This window comes from Balaenoptera ricei, chromosome 11 (assembly GCF_028023285.1).
Source record: "Balaenoptera ricei isolate mBalRic1 chromosome 11, mBalRic1.hap2, whole genome shotgun sequence".
Taxonomy (NCBI): domain Eukaryota; kingdom Metazoa; phylum Chordata; class Mammalia; order Artiodactyla; family Balaenopteridae; genus Balaenoptera; species Balaenoptera ricei.
The window spans coordinates 22064304-22086565 of NC_082649.1; the positions used below are offsets into that span (position 1 = coordinate 22064304).

Sequence of the window (22262 nt, forward strand, 5' to 3'; positions counted from 1 at the left end):
GGTGGGAGAAGAGAACACCGCCCCCCCCCACCCGCTCGCTAGCGTTAAACCGCGCCCCGCGGACACATAGGACTACGATTCCCAGAGTGCTCCACGACGCTAAACTCCATTTCCCAGAGTCCCCAGCCAACGTTTGAGATCCAGTGGAGCGGGGACGAGTGTTCTACCCACTAGTCGTTTGTTCGTACACGTCTCAGGTGAAAGTATGCGTTAGAGCAGTGACTCTCAAGCGTGTGTGACCGGACTGATTTTAAGAATACACATTTACACACATATATAATTTAAAAACGCAAACAAGCATTTCACAATGCATATCTTGCCTTTATTACCTGTCCTGCATTGTATTTAGTGTTCTATCCCTTTGTTTAAAAAATTCTGGTCGTGACCCATTATATTGACCCTCAACCATGACTCTTAAATGGAGCCCAACGCCAGTCTGTCGGTGTGTTCTTGGGAGAAAAGAATCCAACAGAAGTAGGTAGGTTTCTGTATTTTTAAATGTGTGGCCCAAGCACTTTACTGTGCTTCAGTGCATCTCCATATTTGTATAGTGGGGCTGAGGTCAAGTCACTCAGCCTGCTGACTGACAAAACACTAAACTTGGAAATCAGGAAGACATGGCCTAAGTGAAACAGGAATGAAAGCTGTGAGAGAACAGGCTGAAATAAAAACACTAGATGAAAAGGGATTAAAACACATGCAAGCATATTTAAAATGCAGGAACATAACTAAAATCGTACTGGAGAAGAACTGAATTGATGCTATGGAAAAGTGAATCAGTTGTGTATAGGATATTCTTTTAAAGCTGCGTGGTTCAAAAGAAAAAGGTGAATGAAATAGAAGAAAGTGATAGATGTAAAGGACAGAGGATGGAAAGGCAACATGTGGATGATTGCCCATCAGGAAGGAGAGACCACATGAAATCAGCTATCATTTAACACTTTCTATATGCCAGGCAGTGTTCTAAGTGCTTTACACCTGACTTATTTAATTCTTAAAACAATCTAATGAAGTTGTTCATTATTATTCCTTCTTTATTACAAAGGAAACTAAGGCACAGATAAGTTGAGTAACCTGCCCGAGGTGACATAACCAATAAATGGGGAAGCTAAGACTTGAATGTAGTAATTTGGTCCCAAGCTCCCACTTTTAATCTTTAACACTAGAATCCCTAGTAAAGAGATGAACAATTTCCTAAGTTTAAGAAAGAATGCATCTCTCATTCATTGCTAGTGGGAGTGCAAGATGGTACAGCTACTTTAGAGGACAGTTTGGCAGTTTCTTTCGAAACTAAGCACACTCCTACAATATGATCCAGCAATTGTACTCCTTGGTCTTTACCTAAATGAGTTGAAAGCTTATGCGCACACGAAAACCTAATTGCCGAAACTTGGAAGCAACCAAGATGTTCTTCAATAGGTGAATGGCTAAACTGCGGTACATCCATACAATGTAATATTATTCAGCAATGAAAAGAAATGAACAATCAAGCTACCAAAAAAACCCACAAAGGAACATTAAATGCAAATTGCTGAGTGAAAGAAGCTAATGTGAAAAGGCTACATACTGTACGATTTGAACTATATAACATTCTGGAGAAGTCAAAACTATGGAGACAGCAAAGATCAGTGGTTGCTAGGGGTTTGGGGAAGGGAAGGAGGGATGAATGGTTGTAGCACAGGGGATTTTTAGGGCAGTGAAATTATTTTGTATGATATTGTAATGGTGGCTCCATGTCATTATACATTTGTCAAACCCCATAGAATGTCAAACACACAGAGTGAACACTTATTATAAACTATGGTCTTTAGTCAATAATAATTTATCAATATTTGCTCATCAGTTGTAACAAATGCACCATACTAATGCAAGAATGTTAATAGGGAAAACTGGGGGGAGGGGCAGTGGTGAGAGTATATGGGGTTTTTCTGTAAACCTAAAACTTTTTTTAAAGTGTATTAATTTAAAAAATATATAAAGGTTAAAGGTGCTTCTGGTAAGGTCTCAGCAAGAAATGAGGGATGTGTAGTTAGAAACTGGAAGAAAACTGATTCTTGTTGTAAAGTGGCAGAACTTGGCTGAATTGTGTTCTACAGTTGGGTGAAAAACAACTTGTAAGCAATGAACTTGAATATTTAGCTGAGGAGATTTCCAAGCAAGGAGTGGAAAGTGCATCCTGGTTTCTGTGTGCTGTTTATAGCAAAATATGTGAGGAGAGAGACAAATTGAGAAAAGAACTGTTAAGCAAAAGGAACCATTTTTTTGATGGTTTGGAAAATTTTCAGCTACACCTTATACAAACGAGGCTTTCGATACAAGTTGAAATACATATGTATTGAAAAAACATATATATATGTAAAATTTCTGTCCTCAGTGACTTCTGTTTGTAGTTTTAGCAACTGGGTGTACACATTAAAAAAAGTAAGCAACCATAGCAAGCAGCATATAGATGCTCCCTGAGTGTATATGCAAAATATTGAGTACCTACTATGTGCCGAACACTAATAAGAAACACTCTCTGCATATAAGGTATAATCTAGTGAATAAAAACCTAAGTTTCTTGAGTTTTTACTTGGCTCCTAGCTCTAGATACTTTACTTGAATCAACTCATTTAATTAACTCAGGTTACCAAATAGGGAACAGAAAAGGATGGAAATTCACAGAAAACGCATAGGTTAATAATTTAAGATACAACCCTACCCTAATAATGTATCTTTTTGCACAATGGCCATAATTTTGGTAATAACCAGATTTTTTTACTCAGAAAATACATAATGAATATCTTAGTATGTCATCAATAAATATTCATGCATTACATGCCCTTTAATGGCAGCAAAAGTATTGCATCATATTGATGAATAATTTTTTAAAAGAAAAATATTTACCACAGCTTAACAAATACACACGAAAAAACATATGAAAGCGAACCACTCAATGCATTTACACGAAGCAAACACACCCATGTACCCAGCACCCAATTTGAGAACCAAAATCATTATCAGAATCCCAGAAACTCCTTCCAAGGGTAGTGGGACCTCCCAGTCACTACCTACCAAGGGTAATCATTACCCTGATTTCTACTGTACAAGGAACATTAATTTCACCTGTTTTTGAACTTTCAAAAGTTGGAATGCACTATAATATGTGTTTTTTGTCTGGCTTTTTCCATTCAATATTAGTTAGTGAGATTTAATCCATGTGGTTGTGTGTACTTGTAATTCATTCACTCTCGTGGTGTGGTATTACATTGGGAAAACCTCTCAATATGTCTTTTCTACTGTAGATGGACATTTGGGTTGTTTCCAGTTTCGGCCTAAAATAATAACTAGACTACTTTGTGTTTCTTACAACTCAACCCTGGCTCTTCCTTTACTGAGATCCATTCTGATATGTTTAAAATTTTTTTCAGTGCAGTAAAAGTTGCAGCTGTGTCCAGTCTTCGTTCCCTGTTACCCTAAAACAAACACCTGTTGATAATTTTAGTTCAAATGCATCACTAATTGCTTTCTGTTTTGCATATACATATATATATTTTTTAATGTATTTATTTATTTTTATTTTTGGCTGCCTTGGGTCTTTGTTGCTGCGCGCGGGCTTTTCTCTAGTTGTGGCGAGCGGGGGCCATTCTTCGTTGCCGTCCTTTTAGAAGGTAGCCAGGTTCCAGGGGCGACAGGAACTCACGAACCATCTATAAATTTTGTTCTTAAGGTGACGGGAGCGTGGAAACACACTGTGAAATGCAAAGCACGGTGCAAACACAATGGGATTGATGTTCCCTTAGGATTGATGTGGGCTAGGCACTTGGGGACACCAGAGCAAGGGGATGCAAGGAGGCTTTTCTGCATCATTTCCCTCGCCCTTTACTCAGGACGCAAGTCATCGAACTAAGTTCCTCTCTGAAAGCCACTACCCACTAGCTCTTCAAGGAGCATCAGTGCCTGAAAGTTCCAAACAAAAGCTACACGTATCAGGCCTAAAACTAGGATGACAGTCTGATTCCACTTCGTTGGGAGGTTAGTTTGGTTCCAGGTGAGGACATTACAGAGGCCTCAAGTTGTCTGGAAAACCTATTGCTGATGCGGTGAGGACACCCCCTTTTAGTGCTCTCGACTCCCGCAGTTGCCCAGCGAGGCTGACCTCCATGCCAAACTTGCACTTCACCTGAGGGTTTCTATCCAATTTGCAGAGTGCGTTTTCTTGCACTCCAGCTCATTTTTTTCCTTTCTTCCCTTTTGCCCTTACATCAGCCAGTGAATTTCTATTTAAAGATTTAACAGCAACTGTAACTGTTCGTGTAGTCGTGGCCGAGTGGTTAAGGCGATGGACTAGAAATCCATTGGGGTTTCCCCGCGCAGGTTCGAATCCTGTCGACTACGTTGGCTTTGGCGAGGAAAATACAAAGCTTACCGCTTAGACATACAGGGTTGTAAACAACCGGGTTTTCCTTTGCTTCTGTGCACTTTCAGCCTTGGAAACTTAAAGTATTTCTGGAGTCAACAGATGCCCCTGTTAGGGTTTAGCAACTACCTCCCGTGTTCAGTAGATTCAAATCATGGCTGTGAGTGTAGATAGGAACCGGTGCACTGGTTCCTTTTTGTCTTTTACCGTAAGGTTCTCACATAGCGCCATCGCTGGCCGCCCCACTGTGCTGCCTGTTCTGGGAAGTGAGGGACGGACTGGAGAGGACTCAAGGCTAGACTTGGACATATTCGGCTCGGACGCTGAATCGCATAATGTATGCTTGATAGCAGGAAGCGTATCCTGCACAGTGACGTAATAAAGACAACAGTGAGCAACTGTATGGAGATTCCTCCAGAGTAGCATGCTGTGTTTTCTACATTAGTGCAGTAGTGTATATCTCTACCTGTCATGCTGGAGACCATGGTTCAAGTCCGCTACACGTTGGCCATTGTCTCTCTTCTAGTTAACCACCAAGGACTGGGGTTCAGGAAGTAATATGAAGAGAGGATGGCCTCTCCACAATTACCAAGTGATCCAGCCGGTTTGGTGACAAGTGAAGATTACATCTTGATGTGATGTAAATATATACTATTATGTGTATATATGTACTTTAAAATACATGCATATATACACATTTAAGAGTATATATTTTAAAAGCATATATATGTGTGTGTGTACTTTTCTCTCATGTATATGACAGAGAGAAAAGGAAAAGAGAATGCAGTAATATGCTAAATATGCTAACATTTGGGGACTGGGGTAGCCAAGAATTCTCTGTATTCTTGTAAATTTTCTGTCAGTCTGAAATTATTTCAAAATTAAATTATTTTAAAATTAAAAGTTAAAAGACTAATAAAACTATAAATGAAAAATATATTCATTGACATTTAAAAGCACAGATATGCAATTTGAACCATAGATATAAAAGAGATAAGAGTAAATTAATGAATAAGAGTTTAGAATTGATGAAGGAATGGGATGCAAACTGCTACAGTGAGCAAGAAAATTCATAACACATGAGAAAAGCTAAATAGAGAGTGCGTGCCTAAAACAGTATTGTTCAATAATGACTACATTTTGGGATGTGAAAATAAGATGGTACTGCAATTCAAAACAGCAATAACATGTATGATGGGAAGGTGTGGCCATAATCCAAATTATTCTATGCTCCTTTATAATAATGAATAAGGTTAGAACTAGATGTACACTCAAAACATGATACATACTTTGGACCAATTGCTGAATGGATGAGTCTTAAAATCAGCATTTTTGTGGGCCATGTTCAAAGCCAAACAGCTTTTCTTCTTAATGAAGGAACATCCTTCCAAAATATAAGAATAAATTTGAAATTTTAATTTAGAATTAATTTTTAACATTTTATCAAATTTTGGTAGTCGAATTTAAAAGTTAATATTATTATGCAGCACTGCCAGACACTAGATTATTTCTTCAGTAATTCTTTTGCACAGTTGAGTGATCAAAGTCCATTCCTTTTCAACTAACATTGAATCTCATTTGTCTCTAACTATTACTTCTTTTCATCATAGACAAAATATTCTTTTTTATTTTTTACAGAGGAAAAAATGATTGATCATAGATAAGAACTATAAAGGCATTGATGAGCAATCAACAGAGGCAGGGCTTGAAGGGCCACATCCTTGAGAGAAGGGAAACACATGATATGAGTTGCACAAGCGCTTGCCCTTGAGGGATATGTTCTATTTTGCAGCATTTTAGAATAGACTCCAAGCGGAAAGAAGCAGTTGCCCTGGACTGAGGAGGCACTCGTCAGTGTTTGGCTACCAAAATCCATAGGACCTGAGGGTCAAAATTCAGATGATGAGGGAACCACAGAGAAGGAGCTCAAATTTCCATGTATAAATTCTCCTTACAGCATTGGCTAATTCCTAAATTGCACACACACAGGAAGATGTTCCAAAACTCTGTAGGAAAGAGCAGCTGGAAGGCTAATGATCTGTAGAGATTCAGCAGCTGCTTAGTTCTGGAGAAACAGAGATTAAAGTTCATACCTCTCCCAGTTGGAGGGAACCCGATAAACACTATCAGCTGTCATTTGAGACTTCAGAAGCATACCTCTTAAGCAGTAAGTGACAAACCCAGCTGTAAGGACCAAACAAGAAGAGCAAGGGCTATGTCTTCAGAGTAAAGAAAAACTAAATAGACCAACCATAACAAAGGCTCAATCTTTGTACATTGCAGAAAAACTACCAGAAAACTCTGAATGTTTGGAAAGAAAGCAATACATGTCTATATAATCCATGGATCAATGAAGAAAACACAATAGAAGTTTTAAAATACTTTGAGCTGAATGATCATGAAAATATGACACATCATAATTTGTCTAATGTAGCTAAAGCTATTTTTAGAGGAAAATTTTTGTCTTTAGTTGCATGTATTAGAACAAGGGAAAGGTTGGAAATCAGTGATCTAACTCAAGAAGCTATAAAAAACTGGGAACTTAAATGCAAAAAGTAGAAGGAACTATTAAAATAAGTGCAGAAATCAATAAATGGAAAGCAGACATACATCAGAGAAAATCAACAAAGTAAAAGGTTGGTTCTTTGAAAAAATTGATGAAATAGATAAACCCCAAACAAGAATAACTAATAAAAAAAAGAGTAAGTTAAAACACAAAATACCACAACAGGAAGGAAATAGATGATATTCATATATATCCTAGATATATTTTAAAAACAAGAATGGTATCATAAACATCTTTATGTCAATATACATGAAGCAGTTAATAAAATGGATGCATTCTTTGAAAAATACAGTATACCACAAGGGACACAGAAAGCAATAGGAAATCTGAATTGTCTTATGCCTATTAAAAAATTAAATCCATAATTTAAAAAGTCACTCCTATAAACCTCCAGGCCTAGGTAGAATATCTTGTGAATTCTTCTATACAAATAAGAGATAAATAATATCAATCTTACAGAAACCCTTTCAGAGAATAGAAAATATTCTATATCTTGATCATGGTGATTATTACACAAGTATATGCATAAGTAAAAATTCATCAAACTGTATAATTAAGATTTGTGGTCTCTTCAGTATGCAAATTACACCCAAATTTAGAAAATGAGATAAATTAAAGCAAAGTAAGGATGGTTTAACTCAAATAAAAGTAAGGAGAATTCCTCGCTTGCAGCTGTGCATTACAAGACATAATGAAAGGTATTCTTGGGTTAAAGAAAAATAAAGGATTTGAAAATTGGAATTAATAGGTGAATTAACATGGTAGCTGGGTTCATGGTCAGTATACGACATATCAAGTGTGTTAATATGTACCAACAACAAACAATTGGAAATTAAAAATTTAAAGTTTCCATTTCAATAGCATCAAAAACAACAACGGTTTAAGAGTAAATCTAATGAAAGTAAATTTAATAAAATAAAAATATAAGTAAAAATCAATCCAAAGAGAAGAAGTAAAATAATATAAATACTTTCAATCTAAAAGGGGTTAAGAAAGCAGAAATTAGAGAACAAGAACATACTGGCAAAATTAAAGAAGAGCAAGATGGTAGACTTAAACTTAACTAAATAAATATTTATCTTGAATGTAAGTAGACTAAATATTTCAATTAAAAAATGAAGATTGTCATACTGGAAAAAATTTACCCGAACTACATGTTCTTTATATGGCATACAGTTTAACATATTGGTTTAAAAAAAAAAAAGGCTTAAAGTAAAAGAATGCACAAGACATATCAGAACAAGTAACCAAAAAAGACAGACCAGAACCATTTTAGTGATAATAATGTGGTATTTGTAGACTCTCAAGAAAGTATCATTACTAGAAATAATGAGGCTATTTCATAACCTCCAGGGTCAATTTAGTAAAAAGATATAACAATTTTATAGGCACATAATAACAGCTTCAAAGTATAGAAAACAAAAGATTGGCAGAGCTAAATGGAGAAATACAAAAATCCATAATCATAGTTGAATATTTTAACACTTCTATAGAAATAACTACTGCAACAAACAGACAGAAATTTAGTCAGAAAATTTTAAGCAATAGGATTAATACTATACCCAACTGAAGAATATCTCTGTTTTTGAGGTATACATGAAACATTTAACAAAATCACCAAATGCTAAGCATAATGCAGGTGTCAACAAATTTCAGAAGATTGAGATCACACAGAATATGTTCTCTGAGCACAGTACAACTAAATAAAAATCAATGTCAATAGCATAGATAAATAGAAAATTCCTAAATTTTGCAATATTAAGTAATACAGTGCTAAATAAACCCATGGGTCAAATAAGTTTTTTAAAACTATAAAATATTTTTAACTGAATGATAATGAAAATAAGACATATCACAACTTGTGACATGAAGCCAAACCAGTGCTTAAAGTCGAATTTTTAGCTCCAGATTCACATACTAAAAAGAGGGAAAATTGAAATTTAATGATCTAAGCTTTCATCTCAAGAACCTAGCTTAAAAATATAGCTAGGTTTTAGAGTTTAAAAAATTAAACTCTAAAAGTTAGAAGGAAAGAAATAATAAGAGCTGTAATCACTGAAAAAGAAAGGAAAAATAGACAAAATCAACAAAGCAAAAATTCGCTTGTTAGTAAAATTGCTACCCCAAATTGATTTTTTTTTAAAGAAACAAAGAAAAACTAACAAGGATAAAAAGAGGACAACATTAAAGATCTTACTGATATCAAATTAGAGTCAGAGGATAAAATGAATAGTTTTGGGGAATAACTTTGACAATGAAGATAAATTACAGGTTCTATATAAACACAACTTACCAAAGCAGACACAAGAAGAAATGAAAAGTTTAAATAGTCTGAAGTTCATTAAAGAACTTAAAAATCATAATTACCTTCTATATTAGTTTACTATGGTTGCCATGACAGAATACCACAGATCAAGTGGCTTAAACAACAGAAATAAATTTTCTCACAGTTCTGGAGGCTGGAAGTCCAAGATCAAGGTGTCCACAGGTTTGGTTTCTCCTGAGGCCTCTTCCCTTGGCTTGCAGATAGTGACCTTCTCCCTGTATCCTCACCTGGTCTTTCCTCTGTGCTTGCTTATCCCTGGCATCTCTTTGTGTGCCCAAATTTCCTCTTCTTATAAGGATACTAGTCAGGTTAAATTAGTGCCTATTTTAACAGCCTCATTTAAAATTAACTTAATTCTCAACTCTTTTTATGAGGCCGGCAAAATCTTCATACTAAAATCTGACAAGGATGTTACTAGAGAGGAAAGTGAAGGTCAAACTTTGTGTTAAACATTCTAGATGCAAAACCACTAAACAAAATAATAGCCATCAGATCCAGTAATATAGAGAGAGAAGAGTCAAAGTGAAAATGTAATGCTTATTTTAGTAATATGAAATTTGTTTTATATATAAAAAATCAATCACTTTAAATTTATTACAAAATGTAAGAGAAAAAACAAAAGATCATATTAGTAGATGCAGGAAAAACATTTGAAAAAATTCAATGCCAATCATTAAAAATTTCCAGCAGGAAATTTCTAGAAATTTCCTAGAAATTTCTTTCTAGGAATAGAAAGGAGATTTCTTAATCCCATGATGCATATATACAAAATCCTACATCTATCATCCTAATTATGGTAAATATTTGACACTTCCTCCCAGTTACTGAAACCAGGACAATCAGGACCACTATCACCACTCCTATTCAACATTGTATTGGGGGTCTTAGGCCATGAAATAAAATAAGACAAAGAATTAAAAGATATTAAGATTGGAAATGAATAAATAGGACTGTCATCATTTGCAGATGATATCATTAAGTGCTTGGAAAATCCCCCCAGATATACAAATTATTAGAATTAATAAGTAAAAATAGCAAATTTACTGGATACAAAACCCCATATTCAAATATATGTTGTATTCATATATACTGGCAAAAATAGACAACTTTTTTGTCATTTACAATAGCAAGAAAACTACCAATATCCTAATAATAAATACAATAATAAATGTAATAAAAATGTGCAAGAGTGCTATATTAAAAACTCCAAATCACTGTGCAGAGAATTTTTAGTAATATCTAAATAAATGAAAAGATACATCATATTCATTGATTGAAAGGCTCAGATTCAATGTATTTGAAATAAAATGCTCAAAGAGTACTTCTGATAGAATTGACAAACTGTCTCTAAAATATATGTGCAGGTGGAAAGGACCTAGAATAGTAAAGGAAATCTTGCAAAGGAAGAACAAATCTGGAGGACTTTTACTACCACATAACAAGACTTATTCTAAAGCTATGGTGATTAATAAAATATACTATTGATGTAAAGATAAAGAAAGAGATCATTGGAACAAAATAGATATGCTGATACAAAACCACATACATATAACAAAGTGTCACTGCAACTCAAAGGGGAAAATGATAGATTTTTCAAAAGATGGTGCTGGGTCAACTGGACATACAAAGGAAAACAATGTGGACATTGGCCTCTTCTGTAAACTGTTCCCTAAACTAATTCAAGATGAATTAAAGCCCTAAATGTGCAAGGTAAAATAATAAAATTTACAGAGGAAAACAGGAGACTATCTTCATGAACTTTGGGTTGCCAAGGATTTCCTGTATAATAAGCACAAAAAGCAATAACCATAAAAGATAGGTAAATTAGACTTTTTTAAACTTAAGAATTTCAGTACATCCAAAGACACCATTAACAATGTGAAAAGGCACAGAGCGGGAGATGTTTTTAATAAGTATATTTGACAAAAGATTTATGTCTAGACTGTATACAGAACTCCTTAAAATCAGTAAGAAAAAAGACAATAGGTAATAAATCAGATGGTGGGAATCTGGGTAGTATCTCTTGTGATGATGGCTGATAAGCTGGTCACTGTGGGGGGTCCTCTTTCAAGGACAGTGTCAATCAGCTCCCTCTCAGCGCAATACTGACACATTATTTTTAATCCTCTGGGAAGAGCCTCCATTTTTGACAGAACATTTCCGCTTCAGTGTCTGTACAGGGTATAGTAGATGGCCAGTAATCATCTATTTCCATCTCTCCCAAGTGAACCTTCCTGTACTACAGAGGCTAGAAGGTTAAAACTGCATTTTCCTAGCTCCCTTGCAGCTAGGTGTGATTTAAGCTTTTTCTGGGAGTTTTCTAAGGTGGAAATAAGGCACCTTCTAATTCAGTTGTTTTGTGCTAACAAGCATTGTCATGGACAAATTGGGATTTTCTGCAGAGGAACACAGGTGAGGGGCGTCAGTTGTTTTGCTAATTCACATCTAGGACCATGGCACACTCCAGAACATGGAATTCTCAAAGTGTGGTCCCCAAACCAACACCAGCAGCAGCATTTGGCACCTTGCCTAGAAATGTAAATTGCTTTCTGACTGTTCTGTGTTTATTTGTCTATTTGTTACCCATTAACCACAGGTCCAAATTAACCACCAGAGTTGTTTACATTTCCTGCTACCACCTCATTTATCTAGCTCTCAGAAGTCAAGCCAATATTTCTCCTGCCCTACATAAGCCCAGGGCCAGGTACCAGATAACTAGGGACAGACCCTATGCCCCCAAACTCCCCGGATTATTAAAATGATCTAATCCTAAACTGTTTACTCTGACTTGCCTTTCCTTTCCTATGGAAATCCCAATAAACTCTGTAACTTGTGCCTTCCTCTTGCTCTTTTCTGCCTCCTGACCAACACTGGTACTTCCCCCTGTGGCCCTGAGTAGTTTCTAGAGGAACTGTTTCTAGGGAAACTGTGAGTAACATCAAACCTCTCTTTAGTGGCATTGGCCTCTCCCTGTCTTCTCTCACTCACCTTTGTAAATTAAGACCTGGCTGACTTGCTTTCTGTCATGATAGATAGCTTTCATACTAAATTTTGAGAGCAACTTTCCTAGAGAGAACATTGCTGTTGCAGAAGCCTACAGATATCTGCACTACAGTTCAGGCAATAGACCCCTGAAATCAACGATTCCAACGGCAGCATTTTGATTTCCTATTTTCTTCATTGTAGACAATGGCAACCTCTCTGGGAGACTATTACTGCAGGGTTGTTTTGGGAATCATTTCTGCAGGGGTGAATTAGAGCTGGCACCTCCCTTCATCCCTCTGTGCCAAAAATTTTGTAAGCTTCTGTGTTCTTATTAATACCCCTTTTGCTTAAAATAGCTTGAGAGTTTTTGTTTCTTAAGTAAATGTTTGACATATAACACAATATTAATGTGGAAAAGTACATAAACCATAATTTACGGCTCAAGAAATTTCCACAAAGTGAACACACCTATGAAGACAGCACCCAGAATGAGAAACAGAACCATTCCCAGCATCTCCAACAGCCCCTCTCAGGGCTTTTCTCTGCTTTCAGTAATCACCTTTCTGATTTCTAACACCAAAGATTTGTTTTGCCTGTTTTGAACTATATATAAATAAAATCATGAGCTATGTATGCCTTTATGTCTGGCATCACTCCAATACTATGTTGTGAGATTCTCCCAATTTGTGTGCAGTTGAAATCATTTATTCTCATTGCTCTACTATTCCTTTGTATAAAAAGCAATTATCTATCTTTTCTATTGCTGATGGACTTTGGATTGTTTCCAGTTTGGGACTAAAATGGGTAGAACGATTTTGTTTCATGAAGCTGAACTCAGATTCACTTCTTTTATCTGAATCGATTCTACCAGGCTATCTTTTTCTTTTTTCAGTACATACATATTAATGGAGAGAAAAATAAACAAGGTTGAAACTTACAAGGATCTCTGTTTGTTTTATTGTAAGTGAAAAAATGATTAAATTCAGTTCATCTTGATTGCAGTCAATTTTTGGGGGGGGGGCTCAGATTTTTTTAAAGCATGAAACGTTCTGTCATTTCTTCAGTATTTAACTCCTTTCAAACTAGAGTCCCAAAGGAATTTACCTACAATGTTATAGGCTTGTTAAAAATGTGTAGACCAAATAAAAGGGCTGTGATATGACTAAATATGGCAACATCTGTATCACAACTTATATTTTACTTTAAATTTGCAATTAGTTATGTTACAACTTGCCATGGTTTTTGAAGGATGTTTATGTGATTTTCATTTTGATAGGAAAGACAGTTCAAATAATAGGCTGTTTAGCTAAATATGGAATCTGGCTTCTCTACCCAAAACTCGGCTTAATACTCAGAGCAGACTCCCTTCCTTCCATTAAACCATGAGGTTTCTTAGAGTTGATTTTATTTCGGTGAAAAACAATCTCTCCTCATCCCCTGAGCCGCTTCACTCTTCTCCTCACCACTCTGCTCCCTCCGCCTCTTCTGTCTGGACCGCTTGACAGATCCCTCTGTCTACGGTTTCTCCTCCTCCCCTTCTTTGTCTTCCCCCTTGTCCTCGTCCGTTTTCTTCTAAAAATTAGATTAAGACCTCCTAAGCAGGCTAGACAAAAATTAGTTTCAGGACTTGGCAAAACATTGTGACTGAGAAACTAAGGTCGAAATATAAGGAGAAAAACAAAAACACAACCTGTTGCGTTGGTTAACTTTAGAAAGAAATGGCCCCTGCGCCGGCCAAAAATCAAACCAGATTATGAGCCTAAAGCCTTAGCAATATCATGGTGAGGGAATACCAAGGCAGCTTTCCACGTCATTTTTCGCGCGGTCCACCTGGGACACAAATCAGCGGAAGCAATTTTCTGCCTGGAACCCACTTGGCACAGCGGCCTTCATCCCGGAGCAGGCCCTTTGGAAGCCCGAACATCTCGGACTAGAAAACGGTTAGTCCATGACACTCTCTTACCCTGTCACATCTCACCCCACCCCCTCCCCATATCCTCAAGTCCATTCTCTAGTAGGAGAGTGTCATGGACATATATACACTACCAAATGTAAAATAGATAGCTAGTGGGAAGCAGCCGCATAGCACAGGGAGATCAGCTCGGTGCTTTGTGACCACCTAGAGGGGTGGGATGTGGAGGGTGGGAGGGAGGGAGATGCAAGAGGGAAGAGATATGGGAACATATTGTATATGTATAACTGATTCACTTTGTTATAAAGCAGAAGCTAACACACCATTGTAAGGCAATTATACTTCAATAAAGATGTTTAAAAAAATAAAATAAAATAAAATAAAATAAAAAGAAAACGGTTAGGTCCTGACTCTCCCTCGATACGGGCTAGGTTTGGTGCCAGTGCATGGGGATTGCAGACGCTCCCCAGAAGCTGCGCCCCGGAGTGTTATTTGAAGTTTGCTGGTAACGCTAATGCTCTCGCGGTGAGGGCTCTATCTCATTCCGGTGTTCTTGATTCCAGGGGGTGTCCGAGAGGTTGGCCTCTCTTCCTAATTCTCGTTTCACCTCAGCGTTTCCACTCAGCTCACCAAGGACACGTGTTTGTACCTGCCACGTGATTCCTGTCACTCTACCTTCTCTCTGCAGATGTAGTCGTGGCCGAGTGGTTAAGGCGATGGACTAGAAATCCATTGGGGTCTCCCCGCGCAGGTTCGAATCCTGCCGACTACGGTAGGCTTTTTTCCTCCCTGAATTCATACTTAACCTCTTCAACTGATCAGTTTGACAATCTGAAGTTACCCAGAAAGGAACTCGCTAACCGTTTCTCACCACAATAGCGCAGGCTTCTAGACTAAACTTGTCCCGCTCCGGCCCGGACATCACTCAAAACGCACGCAGCTCCTGTCCTGCGATGATTAAAACAACAGCAACCCCAAGCCATTCTTTGAGCGAAACACTCAAACCCCCACCTCAGATTTTCTTGTCCACGGAATTACGCCCTATTTGAGAGAACACACACACAGAATATATCTCGCTTAGAAAAGTACACTTCATGAAATCCTGACTCACTGCTCCGTTTGCAGGGAGTCGAATCTGAGATATTCCATTTATGATTCTAGTAAGAATCGTCACACCAGCAAGCAAACCAACATTATCTCGCTAGATGACCCAGCCCAGGAGCCTGTGATACAGGTGAAACAAGAGGTACTCTTCACTAGGTGCTTTTTTTTTTTAGTATAGTGGTGTGTGCGCTGGCCTGTTACCTGCAATACAGGGGCTCGGTTCCCAGACAGGATATTTAAGTCATCTTTCTGAATTTTGTGGCTCTGACAACCTATTCTTGTTCTTCCACTCAAATGTTAAGTTTCTTCTTCTTTTAACTTATTCTTTTCAAGACAACTAAATGTAATGAAAAAGAAGCGAGCAGACTAAATCATGTGATGAGTAACACAAAAGGAAACTCGTAACTTGACAGGGGAGAAACTTGTCAGATACCTCCTTAATCAGTTGATCATAGTTAGAATTTCAAGTACTAGGACATTCAACATCATGTGCCTCTCTATATGATGAAATGCACGGAACACAACCTCACTAGTGTGGTATTCGTGCTGAAAACGCATAATCTGAATTTAACTGTCAGGAAACAACAGACGAATTCAAAGTGAGGGGGCATTCTACAAAATATCTGACCTGATTTTTCAAAATGTCAATGAAATGAAAAACAAAGCAAGACTGAGGAACTCAATCCAGATGAAAGGACTAAAGAGACATGTCAGCTGAATGCAATGTATTTTTCTTGAAATAAAAGATTCACACTATTGGCAAAACATTAACAAGGTGTGTAGATTAAATGAGTTTCAACCCTGATTTTATAATTATTCCATGGTTAGGAAAGAGAAGGTCCATGTTTTAAGAAAATACATAATGAAGTATTTAAGGTAAATGGACACCTTGTCTAAAATTCACTCAATAGTTAAGAAAAAAGTTATACATATGTAAATCTGTCTATATCTATCAAGAAAAATAAAGCACATATGATAAATTGTTAACATTTGGGGAATCTAGGTAAAGGATTTATGAAAATTCTCTGTACTACCCTTGCAATTTTTTCATAAATTTGAAATTATATCAAAATAAAAAGTTAAAAAAGGAAAAGAAACAGATAGAACAATAATAAAAATACACTCATGGAAATTAAACCCCAAATACAGTTTGAACATTAGGTGTAACATAGGTGATGAGGAAACTATTAAATATAATATTAGACCTTATGAAAGAATAGTATGCAAAATTCTATAGCAAGCAAGGCAATAAACATTATTTTTAATGATGACTGATATTTAAGATATAGGTACAAGATGGAAGTATTACACAGTAGTATTATGCATGGTTGGAGGGTGTGAATATAATAAAATAATTTTAGGGTCTAATGGTTTTGCATCAGGTGAAAATGAAAAGTGCATTTACATCAGCTTTTCTGTGACATCACCATCAAAGTTCATAAGAAACACCTGTCTAGACTATAAAAATAAACCTGAAAATTTAATCAACATTTTAATTTAAATATTAATTACCATTATGTTATTTAAATGCTAGTGTTTATTACAAACTATTAGGTATAAAATAAGCTACAAAGCTATATCATACAACATGGGGAGTATAGCCAATATTTTATTATAAGTGGGGTATAACCTTTAAAAATTGTGACTCACTCTATTGTATGCCTGTAACTTATTGTACAGCAACTATACTTCAATTTTAAAAATTAAATTTAATGTAAAAAACAAAACAAAACAAAATGTTAGTGGTTAAAATATTAAAACGTGATACTGTTTAACAGAGTTATTCACTAAATTATTTCTTCAGTCACTCTACTTCACATTTGAAGTAATATGTAGATGCCCAGTTTCAGCTAAGCTTAACTATTATTTGTCTGTGTTTCTTCTTTTCATTATAGACCATATACAAAATGTATGTGTGTGTAACAAGTGGAAATTAAAATTCAAATATTCCATTTGCAGCAAAAACATAAAAGTCTAGGAATAAATCTAACAGAAGATGTGCAAGAAATCTATATTAAAAACTACAAAATATTGCTGGTGGAAATTAAATGGAGGAAAATACTATGTTTATTTTTCTGGAAGACTCAATCTTGTCAAAATGACAGCTATTTCCAAATTGATCAACAGATTCCATGAAATCCCAATCAGCCTCCAAATATGTATTTTATGGAAGTTAACTCAGAGTTTCAAAAACACATTTGGAAATGTAGAGCAAATTAAAAAACAAGAAAATATTGAAGATAGCAAAATTGGAGGAATTACACAATATATGTATCAAGACATATGTAATTACTTATAAATCTACAGTAACTAAAACGGTAAGCTATTGGTTATTATATATAAGTAAGTACAAAACATTATCTTCATCTCTGTATCAACTTGGCCAGGTTGACCTACATTCCCCAGAATTCCTTTTTCTGTGTGTTTCTGGTTGGATGGTCCCCAAGAGATATTCTTGTAGGAAATTTGGAGGGAGAAAGTCAAGTCGAAGCCATTCTGTAGCTCGCATTAACTCATCTGCTGACTTGTCATGTGGCAACATTTGGGCCTGCAGCTGCCTCACTTCCCCTGGATCCTCCTTCACCCTCCTCCTTTCCTGGACCAAATGTGTGTGTTTACCTCCAAATGAAGGGCTCTGGCTGCTGCTCGACACCTGCACCACCAAGGTCAGGGGCAACCAGAGCTGACACAGGTATCAATCCATTGCATGGGGCTCCAGTTCATGCTTGTGGGTTCCAGCTTGTTCTAATCTTCCCCACCTTATACTCATCTTCCCTTCTTGACAACCTTCTCTGTGGATTTCGAGCTTCAGCATTATAGAGACTATTTTACCAATCCCTACAAACCTCATACATATATGAAATGTATATATCCATCCCAGTGGTTCTGCTTGTCTTATTGAACCCTGACTGAAATTTTTACTTTCATATTTTTGCTATTACAAACAATGCTGCAGTGGACATTGTAATCATGTAAATCACCAGCTGTTTCTGCCCTGTTTCCGAGTAGGTCAAAGTGATGATTTCACACAAGCTATCTAATCTCCCACTCTCTCTTCAGCGTGCTTATGAGTGTCCAGGACTATTGGAAGACGAGCTGTTCAAAGGCAAGTGTTCAGTGGGGGTTGGAAATTAGGATCGGACCCCACCTCGGAGTAAGCAAAGTTTGGTTCTAGTTGCAGACCCTCCAGAGCCCAAGCTCAGACCACAGCCTAGTCTCCAGGGCCGGCAGGCATTCGCTCAGAGTTTACTGAATTGACTTGTTTGCTTGAAACACCGATGATCATGCGGTGAGGACTCTCACACCAGCGCTGTCGATCGCGTAGGCAGCATGAGAGGTTGGACTTAAATTAAAAAAAAAAAAAAAATCAAACACTTATTTTACCTGAAGCCTTGTATTCAACTCTCAAAACCTACTTTCTTGTATGCTGAGCCATCGTCACCCTGGTTTCCGTTCTTTCTTGTCTATAATTTGAAGAAAAAAAAAAAGTTGCGGCAGAGGTGTGTAGTCGTGGCCGAGTGGTTAAGGCGATGGACTAGAAATCCATTGGGGTCTCCCCGCGCAGGTTCGAATCCTGCCGACTACGACAGTCACTTTTTTTTCCGAGTGAAAGTAGTTGGGAATTGCTCCGCGGAGAGAAAATTGAAACGAAACCACAGCGTTGCGAGATCTTGACTAAACTTATTGTGTTCTTTGCCCAGGCCCAAACTCCATGGCTATGGGGAACGGAAGTTATTATTATTTCATTACTTTTTATTAAAATTAAAGGTGCCTTACTTAATAAGTACAGCCCTAATCATTTTCCCGCCAGCGGAGCCTCCGCACAGTTCTCCGAGACACCTTGGGTTTCCCTGCCCTCCAAACCCGCTGGAAGCCTATATTTTCAAGACAACTCTTTGTAGTTTTTCTTCCGCAATGGAAAGGAGCCCTGTTTCCTAGCCCAGTCTTCGGTCAGTTAGCAGGGAGATTCCGGGGAATCAATGGTTCAACTGCTTTGCTCTCCTGGATTCGTGTTTGCAAATCTAGTACGACAAACCGTCAATGAAACCGACGTCATCACTGTCAAAAGAGCAGGCTGTCCTGCCTGGCCTGCAGTTTCAGCTCCGGGGCGGAGGTGGGTGGAGCGAGAGGGCTGAGAGTAGGGCTGCAGACACTTGTTTGGTCGCGGACGAGTCCGAGGGAGTTCAGGCTCAAATTTGCCAAAGGTAATCAATAGTAAAACACAAAATCTGTCGGCTAAAAGAACACGAACAATAGTACTTGCATTTATTAGACATCTTTAAGAAACAAAGATCACCCTCCTCCTCGTTAGTATAGTGGTGAGTATCCCCGCCTGTCACGCGGGAGACCGGGGTTCGATTCCCCGACGGGGAGATCGTGTCGTTTTGTCTCGTCACCTATTTTAGAATTCCCAACAATCGTGTTGTCACTGCTTAGAATCGAATATTACACACCCTCTTTGTTTAACATGAAAGTTGCAGAACTCACACTGGTTAGCGATCTTGAGCAGGGGACCTCAGATTCTGCGGCAGTTGCTGCGGCTTCTTCTGAATTCTGGAGTGTGCTCGGCGATGGCCACTACTGGGCTCTGGGACTGGGAACTGAACTACACGGGGACCCTCCTTTCAGTTCTTCTCAACTACAGCATTTCCGTCACTTCTAGTCCCGGCTGCTCTAATCAGAAAACATTTCAGCGCAAGTATCAAATGTATACTTTGATACTCAAAAGTATCAAAGTATCAAGTATTTGATACTTTAAGTAACTTAAAGTATCAAAGCTACTTTAAGGCCCAGAGGGAAACCTAGGTTTAAGTGACACAGGACTGAGAATGCTCATTGAGAGTTAATGAGATTATGGTTGTCTGGCACCTGCCTTCTATTTAAATGCAGAAAGAACTACTGAGGCCAAATGCCAAGATCAAAAATCCCATGTTCAAGACCTCCGTCCTCCTAGACATCAAACCCTGGAATGATGATACCGACCTGGCACAGCTGGGGGCCATGTGTGCTCCATCCAGCTGAACTGGCTGGCCTAGGCAACTCGAAATTGGTGCCCCTGGATGCATATAAAATGTGTGGAGGAAGATGACAAAAAGTGATCACAGACTTGCGGGAAGAGGAGATTCCCAAGTTCCAGGAGCATGTGAGGAGTGTCAACATTGGTGCTTTCAACAAGATCTGAAGCTCCAAGTAATGTGCTTGTGACTGTACATCAGACTTTATGAATTAAAGCTTTCATGGGGGGAGGGGGGAACTCAGGGATGGATAAATAAGCTGATGGTACAGAAGAATGCATCCTAAACAGACCCACTTATACAGTCACTTGATTTAAAACAAAGGCCACCCTGCAGTGCACTAGGGAGAGACCGTTCTTTTCAATAAATTGAAATTCAATAAATTGGTGGCTCAATTGGATATTATGGAAATAAATGAATCACGACGTACACAGAACTCTGATGAAATGTATATTTAAACATGAAATAATGCTTCTGAAAGATAACTTAGGATATCTTCATGACTTTGGAGTATGCAAGAATTTGTAAAACAGAGCACAAAGAGCAGTCACCACAGAAGATATATTTATATATTAGACTTCAGCATTGGAAACTACTGTCCACCAGTAAGCAAGTACAAGACAAATCTTAGAGAAGATATTTGTATTACATATGCCTAACAAAAGACTGTGTCTAGAATATAGATTCAGATATAGAGGCGTTGTTATGACTTTGTTAAATTAACAATTGTTAAGTGGAGCACAGGATGCCAGATGATGAGTCAGTCAAGTTTCAACAACAGACTACAGAGAAATTGAAATAGAGAAGTTTATTATTCACAGGTCCTGGAGGAAGTAGTACACTGCATACTTCAAGGGGCCACATACAGGAGGTCAAGGCAAAGTATAGACAAGACAGAGCAATAGGACCTGGGGCACATGTTTTTATTAGGGTCCATGGGTGGAGTGCTTTGGGGTTCCCAGACTAAGGCAGGATTGATCAGTTCAAACCAAAAGAGAGAGTAAGTTCTTTTGGTAAATTCCAAAGGGGTCTAATCTAAGGGGTACACAAGGGAATGGTCCTGTGCAGGGATGACAGTTGATCACAAGCGCTGTTGGGGAGGTAATATCAGTAACTTACATTTGTTTGAGACTCTGTAGGCCGCTATCTAGGGCATGCACTTGCATGATGAGGCTAGTATCAGCTCAAGGTCCCTGCACACCGCTTGGCCAAACAAATTGGATGCTAAGGCAGTAATACCATGGAATAGCTTAGCTAAACTCTTGACATGTATAAACACAGATAGACGTGAATAAGAAAAACAAATATGGAAAGGATAGACAATCCATTAGAAAAATGGGCAAAAGAGTTCTACACGTCCTTCACAAAAGATATATCAAAATAACCAATAAACATACAAAAGGGTGATCTTCATTCGTCCTCAGAAAAAGTGAAAAGTAAAACAATTAGATTCCACTATTTTATTTGTTAGAGTTTACCAGAGAAACAAAACCACTAGGATGTGTGAAGGAGATTTATTTTGAGGAATTGGCTCATGTGATTATGGAGGCTGGCAAGTCCAAAATCTGCAGAGTGAGCAGCAAGCCGGTGAAGAGTTGATGCTGCAGTTCAAGTCTGAAGGCTGAGTGTTGGCAGATTTCCCTCTTACGAGGGAGGCCAGTCTTTTATTTTATTTTTGCAATTGGATGAGGCCCACCCATATTATGGAGGACGATCTGCTTTACTCAGAATCCACTAATTTAAATGTTACTCTCATCCAAAAACACCCTCAGAGAAACATCACAGAAGCATGGATTAATGGTTGACCACATATCTGGGCACTGTGGCCCAGCAGGTTGACACATAAAGTTAACCATCACAAATATTTACCTACTAGAAGGGTTAAAATAAAATAACAAAAGACAGATACTACCAAGCATTACCGAGGATGTGGAGCAACTGGACTCTCTCATACA

The 22262-nt window shown here is 37.7% G+C and overlaps 4 non-coding genes across 4 annotated transcripts; all 4 read left to right on the forward strand.

The window, feature by feature from the left end:
* Positions 1–4295: 4295 nt before the first annotated feature.
* Positions 4296–4377, forward strand: TRNAS-AGA (transfer RNA serine (anticodon AGA)). Its single transcript has one exon. It is a non-coding gene; the product is annotated as a tRNA-Ser (tRNA).
* Positions 4378–14878: 10501 nt separating this feature from the next.
* TRNAS-AGA (transfer RNA serine (anticodon AGA)) lies at positions 14879–14960 on the forward strand. The gene has a single exon. It is a non-coding gene; the product is annotated as a tRNA-Ser (tRNA).
* A 3836-nt stretch (positions 14961–18796) lies between these two features.
* Positions 18797–18878, forward strand: TRNAS-AGA (transfer RNA serine (anticodon AGA)). The gene has a single exon. It is a non-coding gene; the product is annotated as a tRNA-Ser (tRNA).
* Positions 18879–19594: 716 nt separating this feature from the next.
* On the forward strand, positions 19595–19666 carry TRNAD-GUC (transfer RNA aspartic acid (anticodon GUC)). Its single transcript has one exon. It is a non-coding gene; the product is annotated as a tRNA-Asp (tRNA).
* Positions 19667–22262: the final 2596 nt, after the last annotated feature.